The sequence below is a fragment of the Myotis yumanensis genome, unplaced genomic scaffold (assembly GCF_028538775.1).
Source record: "Myotis yumanensis isolate MYYU_CA2020_CCGP unplaced genomic scaffold, mMyoYum1.0.hap1 SCAF_15, whole genome shotgun sequence".
NCBI lineage: Eukaryota > Metazoa > Chordata > Mammalia > Chiroptera > Vespertilionidae > Myotis > Myotis yumanensis.
In genome coordinates this window covers 44,293,019-44,306,656 of record NW_027223766.1, presented here as the reverse complement: position 1 = coordinate 44,306,656, position 13,638 = coordinate 44,293,019, and the positions used below count along the sequence as shown (strand labels likewise).

General features: G+C 39.5%; 1 protein-coding gene across 2 annotated transcripts in view; it reads left to right on the top strand.

Moving 5' to 3' along the window:
- CPQ (carboxypeptidase Q) overlaps positions 1-13,638 on the top strand; it is a 341,853-nt gene that overhangs the window by 185,307 nt on the left and 142,908 nt on the right. The gene's annotated exons all lie outside the window — the stretch shown is intronic.

The window sequence follows — 13,638 nt, the reverse complement described above, 5'->3', positions numbered from 1 at the left end:
CAGCATCGAGGGTCTCATTAGTTTTCATGAGGCTCTCATCAAGTTTATTGGCAGCTTCTAGCACATTATTGCAAGCCCTCAAAATTGCGTTTTTTAGCTCTATATCTTCCATTTCTGTCATGTTTTTTGTCTCCGCATTTTTTATGCTTTCTTGGTGCACCCCCCTTGTGGTCTTTGTGCGCAGTCTTGTTCTAGTTAAGCCTTGATTGTTGTAGTTAATACTAGAGGGATTTGACCACAGGCCGACTGGCTGTGAGAATCAGCTGTGTCTGCCGCGGGAAAACTTCTGTCCTCTGGAGAGGTGCTAATCTAGCCTTTGCCTGAGGCGATCCGGCAAATGGCTCTGCGCAGGGCTTGGGCGGGGCGGGATCAACAGGGCGGGCGGAGGGAGCAGTTATGTCTCCTCTCAGTCCCGTTCCCAGAGGCTCTGCTTCTCAGAACCCCAGCAACCCCTGCAAACCTCAGAGAGAAAGCTGCCCTCACGTTCCAACTGATGCCAGACAATGCCGCTTCTCCCGTTTGAGTCTGAGTCCCTAGAGACTCGCCCGAATCTGGAGCTCAGAGTCTGAGACTCCCTCCTGATTGAAACCGCGCCCTCAGCCACCAGCCCGCTTTGCGCGCGCACCTCCGCACCTTATATTTTCCACACTGCGCCTCCTCTGAGCCTAGGTATGCTGTTGTCTTTCCTTCTAGTTGAAGAGTCTCTCCTCAGCCAGCCTTCCTGTGGTTCTGGGTGATGTCCGTTCCGTCTTTTAGTTGTATTTTTGAAGTGGTTGTTTGCGGCAGCAGTCTCTGGTGTTTACCTATGCCACCATCTTGGTCTCCTCTCAAATATAATTTTTTTATTTTTCAGTATAAAAATGCAAGCAAACTGAACTGATAAAGGGAGAGGCTAAGGAAGGTAACATTGAAAAAGAAAGATGTTTGGTCATTCAAGCTACTATTGAAATATTGAATCTCTTTAATAGTGATATATGTGCTAGTGTGGTTTATAATCCTATCCTTTCTATTTTTTCTTCTCTCTAGAGAAGAGTAACATATTGTGCAATGTCTGACTGAGGAGAGTATATACTGATTTATAATTTAGAGAAACAGTTTGGCTCTTCTTGTTAGCTGAATCTAAAATAGCAGTGGCCTTTGAACACTGCCTAACTTTATTTCACAAGTAAACCGTGAAAAGCAATTATTTGGTACATTTTCTATATGCTATTCTCTTCTTTCATCTCTATAAGGCAGGAACTATGTTGGTATTTGGCAAACCTACTGTCTTAGCCTAAACCTCTTTGGTTGTTTGTTTGTTTTTTTAATGGAAATTTAATCATCTTGCCAGAGCCATGTTAAGGAAGGGATCCGACAAAGGCAGTGTTCTTGGAGCCAAGTTCTCAGGCTGGCCAGCTCTGCACAGCTGCCTCCTTTAGTCCTAGTACGATTTGTAGAGCTGGACTTTCTGCTTGTGGTTGGGGTGGGGTACAGGGATGAAGCAAATAAAAGGGACCCGTGGGTGTAAGAGAGGTAAGCCAGAGGTCAACCAGAGATCTAGCTGACACAAAAGACCCATGACCAGCAGCACAGATTTGTGGCTCAGTCCCACAAGCCGAGTTGAATTTCCTGGAGTGGTTCTCAGAATTCAGCATGCATAGAACATCTGGGTGCTTCCTAAAAACATAGACTCCTAGGACCCATGCTCAGATTGAGATCCAGTAGATCTGGAGGGATCCAGGAGTCTGCATTTGCACAGATGTCACAGATGCTGGTGGTCTGAGGACGACATTTAGGGAAACACCTAGTGCCTCTTGTGTTTTGTTTTTGTTTTTTGGCACTTCGCCTCTGCTTCAGAAAGTGACTTTTGGATATGACTCTTTTAATGTCAGCACTGGGAACTGGTGATGTACTTCTATCTAACCTGGTTGAACTCTAGCTGAGTGGACTTTAGACACATTACTTATTGGACATCTGGCTTTATCTGGAAGGCTCCACTGGACCCATTTAAAATCCAGTGGTTTAAATGATAGACAGCTGGAGTTACCGGCTAGCCCTCCAGGTCTACCCAAATCCTCTTCCTTTGGGAATCCCACTTCACTTCAGAGTAAATAAGAGATACTCTCAGGCTGGAATTTTAAATAGGAGAGTTGAATAACTGCACAGTAAATGATCAAGAATCTGAAAGGTTCCCCTATATCAGTGATGGTGAACCTATGACACGCGTGTCAGAGGTGACACGCGAACTCATTTTTTTGGTTGATTTTTCTTTGTTAAATGGCATTTAAATATATAAAATAAATATCAAAAATATAAGTCTTTGTTTTACTATGGTTGCAAATATCAAAAAATTTCTATATGTGACACGGCACCAGAGTTAAGTTAGGGTTTTTCAAAATGCTGACACGCCAAGCTCAAAAGGTTCGCCATCACTGCCCTATATCATGGTGAGACTTCTTTTTTTTTTTTAATCCTCACCCAAGGATATTTTTTCCATTAATTTCTAGAGAAAGTGGAAAAGGAGGTAAGAGAGGTAGAGAGAGAGAGACAAAAACATTCACATGAAAGAGACACATCCATTGGTTGCCTCCCACATGCACCCCTACTGGGGCTGGAGAACCTGCAACTGAGGTACATACCCTTGACCGGGAATTGAACCCACGACCCTTTGGTCCACAGACTGACATTCTGACTACTGAGCAAAACCAGCCAGGGCCATGGTGGGACTTATTTTCATAATATATAAACCACTGAAATAATAAAAAATACAAATAATTTATAATTGACTACCATGGGCCAGCCCTTGTCCCACATAATTTACACCATTATTATTATTCTCTTTTATAGATAAGAAAACAAGACACAAGAAAGCTAAGTAACTTGTATAACTAAAAAAATACTGGTCTGGACATCTTGGTTTGTATAAGTTAAAAAGAAACTATTGAATAAACTAGAAATCAGAAGAAGCCTTCTTTTGCAAACAAGGAAATAAAGACATGAAGGTCATTTAGAACTACAACACAACCACTTGGAGAAGGGTTATTGAAGTTTTTTAGAAATGGATCTAGGCATGGTTGCTGTAGCCTTTAATGCATAATGGGGTTAATTGTAGGATTTTCATTGTCACTCAGGATTTGACAATGTAATAGTTATTTGTGTCACTAAACCTTTTAGGCTGGAAGGTTTTGTACATTAGTAGCTGTTAAAGATCTCATTGTAGAAATTACTGTCACAATTATGGGAGCCCTAATTTAACCCACATTGATCATAACATGTTTCTGGCATGGTCAAGAAGTTTTTCCTGATTCAAATAGCTTTAAAAGGCATATTAAAAGGCTGGCTTCAATTTCCCTGGAATTTCATAGCCCTACTGTTATGTTAGTCCTGGTAGAATTCCTTTTGAGGATTTTTTTATTTTTTTATTTAGTGTTCTGGAAAGAAAAGAAAGGCAGACAATTGACGTCGCTTAGTGCAGAATCCCAGAATCCTGTCTATGACAAAAATGTCCCCTGGTCCACCAGCAAAGTGCAAAGTGGTCTCATTAACTTTCATGCTGGCCTTTCAGTGACAAGCCTAGGTTTCTAGGCTTCCCTACAGAATCTTACAGGCAATTGTCGGAGTCCCCAGTGTTGTCCGTCATGTTCTCAAGTTTGTTCATGACCACCTGCTGTTTCCTTGTTAATATATCCTTAGGTAATAAAAGCTTGGATATGTAATTAGTGGTAGTAAGGAACAGAGACCCACGCTTTACTGTTTTTTTCTGAGGAGTGGTTTTATAAAAAAAATTTTTTTTTAACTGGTACAAAATTTCCTCTTTTAGGGATGTGGCATTTTTCATATGTCAACGAGCTGCAACCTTTTGAAGGTTTAATGAAATAAGCAAATATATAATTCAATGTACGAGAGTGAATATGAATGAGGTCTATTACTGCTGAACAAATGACATTAATTTCCAGTGCACATGTGGAACTGAGCTTTAAAATATTTGTTTGAAAAATGTCAAGCTGCTTATTGTTTTAGAACATTTGAGCAGCTCTCCAGTACATTCATCTTATACAGTTGTATTTCTAAAAGGCTACACTGTTTGCATATTTACTCTTCAACTTTAAAAGTTTGTCCAGGAGCATGAATAGTGTGGAAATACCTTGAATTCCTCTTTAAAAAAAAAATATATATATATATATATATATATATATATATATATATGGCTTTCAGAGAGGAAGGGAGAGGGAGAAAGAGATAGAAACATCAATGATGAGAGAGAATCATTGATTGGCTGCTTACTGCATGCCCCCACCCAGGGTTGAGCCTGCAACCCAGGCATGTGCCCTGATGGAAAATCAAACTGTGACCTCCTGATTTATGGGTCGATGCTAAACCAATGAGCCACGCCTGCTGGGCACATTCCTCTTTTTATTAGATTTCATTTCCTAGAGAATATTAAAAATATTGTCCTTCACTTTCAGCAGTTGTTTTAGGCTAAGAGACTCACTTTAAGCCCCAGAGCTTATCATTCTCTCACAGGGTAGAGAAGCTCTTTTCAGTGCCCCCCAGAGGTTACAGAATAGATTGCTTAAAGCTAAAGGAGAAGCTTATATCTCCCATGTCCGGTGTCTGCTCCCTAGGCAGTGCCTTGAGGACTCTAAGGCACTGGAGATTGGATGATGAGCAAGGCAGCCAGGGGCCCTGCCCTCCTGGAGGTCATGGCTGCAGCCCAGCAAAGATCAGTATTGGCAGAAAGAACAGACGTCTCCAAAGTGAATGTGGAGAGATCCATGAGGATGTTGGAAAAACGTATTTAAATTTAGGTTTATCTCATTTTGAATTTTTATCAATTGTTCTGAAGCATTTTTAAATAATACACTTAAATATTTTGTGCACCTATACCCAGATCTGCTTTAGAGCTCTCTGCTCAGTTCCATTGATCTTAGCTGATATCTGTAAGAAAGATTGACAACTATATTTAAAAAACTTAATGTATCCAACCAGGAAATTGATTTAATCAGAATGCTCCTTTCTAGAAATGATTTGCTTGAGCATGTTTTTTTTTCTCAAGATGAAAGAGTACCCAGCAGCATGGTTATTTTTTGCACTTATATCCAATTTAGCACCTCTTTCAAGGTAGATTTGCAATTGGAGGAGCTTATTGTCCGTTCCTGTAAGATAATCTGTCAGAATGGTACTATATTCAGTTTTTGAGAAAACACAAAAAGCAACCTCCTCCTTATCTTGTTTACTCATCCCCATTCCCTCCTACCTGCCTGTCGCAATTCTTCCTCCACTGATGTCCATAATATGCTCCTAAACTGTGACCTCATGTTGAGGAAGGTCTCCATCCGGATATTCCCTGAGTTTACTCTTAGCCCATCACTGGTGACCTGTGAATTGTCATCCAGAGTGACTTCCAGGTGATGCCTTGAGCAGTGGCTGCTCATTTCATGCACTTAAGAGTCCTGGGTGCATGTTGACCAGGTGACACTACCTGTGCCACAGAGGCCCTCATCAGGGCTGCTTTCCATGATGTTGGCTTTCCAGTTGACGTTGTAAAAAGATGTTATCTGTTTCCATCTCCTGGTTGTCCACTTCCTCCTCTGATTTTATCTTCAGTGCTCATCCCCTCCCCAATTTTTCCTAATAGGTAGGCTTTTTTCAAAAAATGATCCTTCCCCTTGTGTTCTTTTCTACAGAACTTCCATGACAATTACATCTTTGTATTACTTTCATTTCCAAAACAAAATCATTTGATGACTTTCTATTATTAGAAAAATCTATATATACAAAAGCCAAGCAACAGGAATGACCGGAACGACCGCTCGCTATGACACGCACTGTGGCTGGCCAACCTCCCATGGCCCCTCCCCCTGGCTAGCCCCGCCCCTTATTGGGGGCGGAGTTGGCCGGCCAACTTCCCGTGGCCCCTCCTCCCAGCCAGCTGGACCCCATCTGTGCATGAATTCGTGTACCAGGCCTCTAGTAATTCTATAAGACACATCTTAGTTTGCTATATTGACTTTTTCTTGGACAAAATTTAATTTGGTGCATTTCACTACTTGAAAAGGAATTATTATCAACATTCCAAGATGGATCTGTTTATGAGCATTTAGTAATTTTTTTAGTCTCCTAAATTAGCACTCCCATCTATGATTCCTAAATTTAAATTAAACCAGTATATTTCTGGTACTTCCTAAATGAGTCTTTCTGATTCACTATTCTGCTTAATACGTATAGGTTGTTGTAAAGAAAGGCTTAAGCACTCTGTTTAATTCTGACCTCTGGGCCTTTGCACCAGCTGTTCCCTTTGGCTTGCGCTCTCTTTCCCAGACCTTCAAATGCAGCTATTAGCATTCAGGTTTCAAATCAAACTTTACTTTCTTGAAGAGGACTTTTTCTCTCCATTCTGTCACCTTTTTGAAAGTGAATTAATTTAATTTGTATTTTTTATTTTATATGTGCTTGGAGTAATCTTTTTTCACTTGGTCATTCCCTGTTCTCCAATCAGAATGTAAGTTCAGAAGAACAGAGGCCTTGGCCATCAAGATCATTGCTCTACCCCCAACACATACACAGAGTGGTATCTGGCACATAGAGGTTTCATAAATTTTACTGAATGCATGGATAAAATATTTTGGAAATTCTGGGAGAGAGAGAGAGAAGAGAGAGTATGGTGGGGAAGCATAAAGGGGATGGGATACGGTCCCGGGTAACCTGGGATATGGTGATGCAATGTAAGCATACAAGGGCATGTGGGTGGCAGGTACATAATCTTCTTTATAGGCTTGTAGTAATTACCAGTCCCTGTACTTTAAAGACTTCCGTATAGACTAGGCTTAAAGAAGAACCAAGATGAACTCCAGAAGGTATAGGAGACCCTCCCTTCCCTGTGGCCTGCTCTGTGTATCCCAAGCTTATCATCATCCAATGCAACTCACACCTCTTGAGGTTTTGGAGCCAAGCCAGGTAAAAGGTAAACTTCTCTCATGTCTGATTATCCATGTTACTTTGGCTTAGGAGCTGATTTTGGTATAATTATTTGTAACCATGGTAGCAGAGCTGGTTTCTGTTGACATACATGTAATGAGCTTCACCAATTCTATGCAGAAAGAATTCCTGAGGCTGCTTTCTCCTACGGAGGAGCCTGTGGGCAGGGCAGGCACTTACTACTCCAGGGCACCTGTCTGGTGCAGAAGGCAGAATGCAACACAGTCCTACACTTCTAATTTATTATTGTTGTCTTGGTTTTTAAGATTGTCAAGTATTTCACCGACAGTGCAATAGCATATATATAAGTAAAAATAAATAAACTTAGGTGCTAGGTACAGTCCTACTAGGCTTTATAGACGTGGGTAGTGAAGCAGGAGTAAAGGAATGAGTGTGCTCATTTTCTGCTGAACATAATTTTTTAATCTTTAGGCAGCGAGCTGAAAATGCCATGCCCACATAAATGAGCCTACAGAACCTCCATCTGTATAATCAGAATTGTGGTGGATTTTATATTTTCATAGAGAATCACTAACATATATTTCACATTTTGGACCAAACATAAGATACTGTTTGGTTTTATGTTTGCTTTTTGCAGAATGATGAATGTACTTTATGATGATACATTATCTAATTGACTTTGGGATCATAGCCCCCTTTTTACCTTTATTGTCTGTTTTCTAATTTTATTTCTTTATTGAAATTGGAGAAGGTTTTGCCTCGTGTTTAATGATTTTATGTTTTATTTATAAATAATATTGGTCTAAAATTTACTGTTCTTGTTTTGTTTTGGTATCAAGGTAATACCATAATAATTGAGTTGGCTTAGTTTGAGGATTATATATTCCTTTAAATTGTGTAAAATCTTTTGAGTCTAGTGGCTTAGTTTGTGTGTCTGTGAGAAGGAAAGAGAATACTTTCTGATTTTTTATTGAATTTCTTAATGTGTTCTTATTTTCCAAGTTTTTTATTTGTTCTTAAGTCAATTTTGGTAATTTTTCTCTTTCTAGAAAATTATTTCTTTGATCACTCTAATCATTATTTCTGAAATGTTAGTCTTTCCATAAAATTAATCTAAGCTGGAGTGGAGTTTTTATTCAAGTTGTTGATTTTGTTGACATTTTTAGCAACACATGTCTTCATGTGTTTTGGAATTTTGGTTTGCTGACTCATTTTGAGCAGGATGTCTTCGAATTGAGTTTGTGTTATTGTTTGTATTGTTTTCTCTCCCTCTGGGCTCACTGTTCTCTCTCTAGAGGTTTTCTGATTGCTTTCACCTGGCCTGCAACACTGCCAGTCCACAACCAAGGTTTTATTGTGTTGTATCACACACCCTTACCAATGGCAGTAACAAGGATTGCATATTGTTACAAAGCCAGCGGGTGGCTAGTTTCAGAGCCTGGTTCTGATTCATGTCCATTTCTCCTCTACAGGCTCAAACTTTTTATAAAGCTGTGCCTCTTGGCATGTGATTTGGCTTTTAGCCTCCTGTCCTGAGCCCAATGCCCTCGCTTGCTTCCAGACAGTCAGTCTGGCTCAGGTCTCCATATTTGCAGTGAGGTGGTTAGATCCTCTTGGCCTGTAGGAGCAAAATGCCCAGCAGTTAGTGCTGGCTTCTAGACCTAGAGTCCTGCAGGTCTCCTGGCTCAGACCCACTCACTGCTTTGTGATTCGAATCTACTTCGAGTCCACAGAGATGTTTATCTGGTTTTTTTTGAGCTAACTACAACCTTTTGGTTTTCACCTTTTATATTTCATCTCTAATTGCACATGTTTGGGACAGAGGAGGCCCATAAAGGTGCAAATGCACTGTACCATGTTGACCAGAAATCTAATTATCAACTTCTAAACATTATTTTATTTCTGGTCCTAATTTCTTGTTGGTAGTTCTATATGGTTCTAAACTTTGAAGACACATTAAAAGGTTAATCTTTTAAAATTATACACATTGTTCATGCTCATTACTGAGAGAAAGGGAGTTACATTATATCAGTGATGATGAACCTATGACACCCGTGTCAGAGGTGACACGCGAACTCATTTTTTTGGTTGATTTTTCTTTGTTAAATGGCATTTAAATATATAAAATAAATATCAAAAATATAAGTCTTTGTTTTACTATGGTTGCAAATATCAAAAAATTTCTATATGTGACACGGCACCAGAGTTAAGTTAGGGTTTTTCAAAATGCTGACACACCGAGCTCAAAGGGTTCACCATCACTGTGTTCTATAGTAGTTGAGGGTAAACTATTTTAATGGGTTTTTTATGACTAAACATGTAAAGGTCAAAGAAATTAGTGGAAATTTGTTTTAATTTTGCATTGATCACAAAAAGTCACATCTTATTACTACGCAGAAACAAATCAAGTTGATTCTTGACTATATTTCAAGGCTCGTGACAAATACATATGAAGATAATATAAAGGTCTCTGTCAATAGGTATCCCCCAGTCTGGCGTCATGAGGAATCTTCCAGTCTAGTGTTTCTCAGCAGAGGGGTGGGCTGGAAGGCATCATGCTAACCTATCCTTAGTAGAAGTGCATCCAATCAGGGATGGAAGACTTCTTATTTTCAAACTCCGCACGCTACCTCTCCTTCCCAGCCCCCTACCACCAGGGCAGTGTATTCTTTGCTCCTCATAACTGCTTGAAAATTACCCACAGAGAAAGCCACTTATACTATGAACATACACCATAACCACTGGGCATTCTGATAACAGTAAAACATGTAATTAAATGCTAAGATGGATTAGAAAAGTAGACAGACTGAGCCTGCACTGGGTACCAGGCAGTAGCATTAGGCTCTTTTCTGGCAATTGTTATGCCACCACTGTGGGCAGTTGTTAACGTCTGTTTTTTGATACATGGAATTGGAAGCTCAAAGAGCCCAAGTAGCTGAAGGTTCCTGGTAAGCAGAAGAGGTAGACTTCAAATCTTGGTGTGCCCTCCTCTAAAGCCATGGTCTTAACGACTCTTGCAAGAAGAGGAACAAAGACAAGGTTGAAACATGCCCTACCAGATTGCAGTTTACTGAAGAAACATATGGAGATTAAAATTCATAAATTGTTGGAGTAGAGAGTTGGAAGAGATGAAACAATGCTCCTTTGATAGGCCATTTATTTTTTTTCTTTGATCTTTAAATAACAACACACTTACATTTGTCTACGATAGCATAAAAAATTGATACTTGCTCTTTTTCATCCTATTCTTGCGAATCTTTATACTGTCTCTACAGAGATTAAGCTCAAATGTGATGTCAGGATTTGCTTTTGTTCCTGGTTTAAGCTTCTTTCTCCATGCGGGACTTTTGATGCTTTCTCCAGGACCATATTCTGGACTCTCTCTATAGATTCAGAGCACACCAAGGGAGAGAGTCATTCTGTGCCCAGTCTTACCACCTCTGGGAATGCGAATGACAGTGGAATCCTTAATTAGATTAGCCATTGCCAGGACAAAACTCACCTCAGATGCATGGGAAGCTTTAGTTCAAACGCCTGACTTCATTTTCACCCAGCGCTACCTGGTTACCTAGTAACTGCAGAATTATTTAAAAATCTGTATGTTAGTGATTACTTGAGCTAAAATTTTTTCCCCTTTGCAACCTGCTATAGAAATGAAACTATAACTTAGCTATTTCGTAGCATATGGATGTTTTCTAATGGAATGAGTTCATGCTGTTTTAAGTTAGGCTCTCCAAACAACATTTTAAAAGTATTTGTCATATTCCTAAATACCATGTGCTGTGATTGATTCGCCCACTAATTCAAACTGGCAGTGTATAGTACCCCGAGCCTGTGCCTATTAAAGCAGTCCATATGCAATCTACTTATGCTCATCAACTTCCCAAGTGAGTCTTTCCTAGAGAGAATTGTTTGTAATGTTTGAGGTCATCTCAAAGTAATGATGATGTCATCAATAACAGTGACCAGTTCAGGAGTTCAGGCTCTGTGCCAGGGACTATGACAGTGATCGGTACATAAAGGCATCTCATTTAATTCTCACAACATACTTTAAAGGTAGATTTGTATTATTATCCCTATTTTACAGATAGGGAAGCAAGGTTTAGAGAGGTTTAACAACTTGCCCCTGTCAAGCAGATAGGGATATTGCTGAAAAACTCATTGGACTCTGTGTGTAGGCAAAAAGTAACAGATTGATGTTTAGCATAGTCGAGGTGATGCATTAGAGAAAAGCAATCAAAAGTAGTCCCTGCACCACTTTCCTATGAAGCAGGCAGTATGGGTCCGGAGCTCTGGGGTCTATTTTCAGGCCCTGCCATTTGGACAAATCACTCTGCTCCTCTGTGTAAAAGGAGACTGTTGGCCATAATCTCTTAACTCCTACTTCTGGCTGTAATTGGGTGAGGATGTAGAAGCCTGAGAAGGAATCCAGAGTCATTGTAAATTTCTTAATTTATGTAATTCTATATAATTAAAGAGATCAAGTAAATTCTGGGAACTGGCAGGAAGGTTGTTACAGTTTCTATATAATAAACAAAATAATTATGGTACTTATACATTACAAACTTGATTGCTGTATTTCTAAAATCTAGTGGAATTAGAGAAAGTTCAGAAGGAGATATCAAAATGGTATGGAGACTATTATAATGAGCACAGCAATCTTCACCCTGCAAAGGAAAAATGTCTACAGTCATGATTATTAATGTATTATGTACTTGAGAAGGCAACCTTAGGGCAGATAAAGGGAAGTACCATGTGGTAGGTAATAAACACATGGGATTTTTTTTAACTTGGATGCAAAAAACTAAAAATAACCTTGAGAACATTTAAGCAAATGCAGATATGACAGTCCATTGTGAATTATCAAAGGAAACTATGGCTGTGGAGTCCACCCCTGTATTATTGTGCCCTCCCACAGCATACCCCTGGGTGTCAGTGAATGTTGATACAGCATGGCTTCAATTCAAGGAAGCATTTTTTTTTAAATCTTCACCCGAGAATATTTTTCATTGATTTTTAGAGAGAGGGAAAAGGAGGGAGGCTTGAAGGGAGGGAGAGAGAGGAAAAGAGAGAGAGAGGGAGAGACATCGATGTGAGAGAGAAACATCGATCAGTTGCCTCCTGCAACTGACCAGGGCCAGGGATCAAACCTGAAACCTAGGTATGTACCCTGACTGGGAATCAAACTCACAACCTTTTGGTGTCCAAGACAACACTCCTAACAACTGAGCCAAACCAGCCAGGGCAAGAAGGCAAATTTGAAGTCATAAAAAGTCCTGTTTACAATGGCAGATTTCCTTAAGAATAAATTACTAGCAATATAATTTAAATTTCTTATTTTGGGTCAAGTTGAAGAAAAAAACATGATAATAAAAGTTGATAGCACAGAAGCCATCTAGTGTTCCAGGAAAACATGAACAGGTCCTTCTCACTGAATAATGGCCAAGAGAAGCCTGCTTTTCCTTTTAGAATCATAGAATCTTCACATCAGCCGTGTCCTTGGAGCTTATCAAGCTCAGCTCCCATTCCCAGCTCCGGTGAGATACCCTTTCTCTACCTAACAGATGTTCCTTTTGTTTTTGCTTGAACACTACTAGTGTTTGGCAGCTTATTCCTCTGAGGAATACTGGGGCCCTTGCTGGCCCTACCAGATTTATTTTCCACTGAGCTGAAAGCTACCTGCACATACCCTCCCTCACTGGCCTGCTTATACCCAGAAGGGACATTTATTCCTCTTGTATAGGAAGCATCGAGGCCTATGGAGCCCTGTCTTCTCCAGGGTAAACATAGCACTTGCTCTTCAAACAGTGCTATTTCCAGACACTGTTCCCAACAGCTCTTCTCTGACCAGTCTGTTTTCCAGAAGGTCTCCTTAGGTATCTGGATGGATTTTGAAGGAAAAAAATGTTTGATTAATTAAATTGGGAGTATTACTTCTCATAATCAGAATCCCATATTTTTATCGACAAACCCTAAAATTTTGTTAGCTTTTTCTGTACCTGAAACACGTTGTAGTTCAATATTCTTAGGCCCACCTGAATTTTCTGCTGGTCCCTGGATGAACTGCTCTCAACATGCAGTGTGTGCCTTCGTATTTATTCCTGCTGAATTATCTTGTTGGTTATAAGCTATTATTTCTGCTTCAGAATATTTTAGAAACTTGATTATTTGGTCCAACATATTAATGATTCATCTTATATTTTTATCATCTTAAATTCATAAACATGTCTCCAAAGTAATGGAAATGTTGAACAAGATTGAACCAGGGCTGACAGCAAGTGCTAACATTCAGAATTTAGTGAGAAATATAATTTAGTGAGAATTGTACTGTGAAGCTTGTACTTCTTTTAATCTTGCTCTAATTCTATAGCCTGTTAAATATACTCTTTGGGCTAATAAATACAAGTTAAATTAATAAACACTTGTTTGTTTTTCTGTGCATTTTTGTTTCTTCAGAAAATACACTATGAGGGGAAAGTAATCTTCCTTATTCTCTCCTTTTCTTCTTTGTTCCTTCGTTCCTTTTTCTTTTTTTTAAAGTTTTCCCAAGGTGTATACAAACATATGGTTACAACCAACATTTATTTAATTGATCAGAATATAACCTCATGACAAGACAAAATATTTAAGGGAACATGGATGACCTCATGAATGCTGACATGAAAAAAACTAAAGCCTAGCCCTAGCCGATTTGGCTCAGTGGATAGAGCGTCGGCTGTG